We start from the raw sequence: 2,249 nt of genomic DNA on the forward strand, positions 1-2,249 counted from the left end.
GCAAGCTTAGAGCTGATGTTCAAACCTTCAGACAGAAAGAAGGTGAATCCCTCTATGAAGCTTGGGAAAGATACAAACAGTTGACCAAAAAGTGTCATTCTGACATGCTTTCAGAATGGACCATCCTGGACATATTCTATGATGGTTTATCTGAGCTACCAAAAATGTCACTGGACACTTCTGCAGGTGGATCCATTCACCTAAAGAAAACGCCTGCAGAAGCTCAAGAACTCATTGACATGGTTGCTAATAACCAGTTCATGTACATTTCCGAAAGGAATCCTGTGAGTAATGGGACGATCCTAGGAAGACCTTTCCTGGCCACAGCAAGAGCTGTGATTGATGTTGACAGAGGTGAAATAGTCCTTCAATGGAATGAGGACTCCCTTGTGTTTAAAACTCAAGGAACTCCCTCTGCAACCATGGAGAGGAAGCAGAAAAAGCTTCTCTCAAGGCAGAGTCAACCAGAGCCCCCACAGTCAAACTCTAAGTTTGGTGTTGGGATGCCACAACCAAACTCTAAGTTTGGTGTTGAACTCCCATATCCAAACTCTAAGTTTGGTGTTGGAGAGTCTCAACAAAGCTCTGCACATCTGTGAGGCTCCATGAGAGCCCACTGTCAAGCTATTGACATTAAAGAAGTGCTTGTTGGGAGGCAACCCAATTTTTATTTATCTAACTATATTTTCCTTAGTTATATGTCTTTATAGGTTCATGATCATGTGGAGTCACAAAATAAACAAAAAATTCAAAAATGGAATAAAAAACAGCAGAAGAAAAATCACACCCTGGAGGAGCATCTGTCTGGCGTTCAAACGCCAGAATAGAGCATGGTTCTGGCGCTGAACGCCCAGAATGGGCAGCATCCTGGCGCTGAACGCCCAGAACAAGCATGGTTCTGGCGTTCAACGCCAGAAATGGCAGCAAAGGGGCGTTGAACGCCCAAAATAGGCACCAACCCGGCGCTGAACGCCCAGAGTTGTGTGCAAGGGCATTTTACATGCCTAAATTGGTGCAGGGATGTAAATGCCTTGACACCTCAGGATCTGTGGACCCCACAGGATCATCTCAGGATCTGTGGACCCCACAGGATCCCCACCTGCCTCATCATCTCTCTTTCCATTCATGATCATCCCTTCTGTTTTCCATTCACCACTCACATCCATACATCCCACTTACCTACAAAATTCAATATCTCTTTCCCACCCAATCCCACCCATATGGCCGAATACACACTAAGGGTGGAACATCAAGAGTACTCCATCATCCTTCATGAAATTAGAGAAGATCAAAAAGCAATGAGGGAGGAGCAACTAAGACAAGGAAGAGACATAGAAGAGCTCAAGGACATCATTGGTTGCTCAAGAAGGAAACGCCACCATCACTAAGGTGGATTCATTCCTTGTTCTTGTTTCCTCTNGGAGCTACAGAACTCGAAATGGTGTGCTTCCAATTGCGTTGGAAAGTAGACATCCAGGGCTTTCCAGAAATATATAATAGTTCATACTTTGGCCAAGAATAGACGACGTAAACTGGCGTTCAACGCCAGCTTTCTACCCAAATCTGGCGTCCAGCGCCAGAAAAGGAGCCAAAACCAGAGTTGAACACCCAAACTGGCACAAAAACTGGCGTTCAACTCCAAGAAGGACCTCTACACGTGCAACACTCAAGCCCAGCCCAAGCACACACAAAGTGGGCCCCGGAAGTGGATTTATGCATCAATTACTTACTCATGTAAACCCTAGTGACTAGTTTATTATAAATAGGACCTCTTACTATTGTATTAGACATCTTTGGTCTCAGTTTTAATCCATTGTTCATCTTAGGAGACTATTGATCACGTTTTAGGGGGCTGGTCATCTCGGCCATGCCTGAACCTTCACTTATGTATTTTCATACGGTAGAGTTTCTACACTCCATAGATTAAGGTGTGGAGCTCTGCTGTTCCTCAAATATTAATGCAAGTACTTCTGTTTTCTATTCAATTCATCTTATTTCGCTTCTAAGATATCCATTCGCACCCAAGAACGTGATGAAGGTGATGATTATGTGTGACGCTCATCACCATTCTCCCCTATGAACGCGTGCCTGACAAACACTTCTGTTCTACTTGAAATAAGCTAGAATGAATATCTCTTAGATCTCCTAACCAGAATCTTCGTGGCATAAGCTAGAATGATGGCGGCATTCAAGAGAATCCGGAAAGTCTAAACCTTTTCTATGGTATTCCGAGTAGGATTCAATGATTG

This window comes from Arachis ipaensis, chromosome B03 (assembly GCF_000816755.2).
Source record: "Arachis ipaensis cultivar K30076 chromosome B03, Araip1.1, whole genome shotgun sequence".
Lineage (NCBI taxonomy): Eukaryota > Viridiplantae > Streptophyta > Magnoliopsida > Fabales > Fabaceae > Arachis > Arachis ipaensis.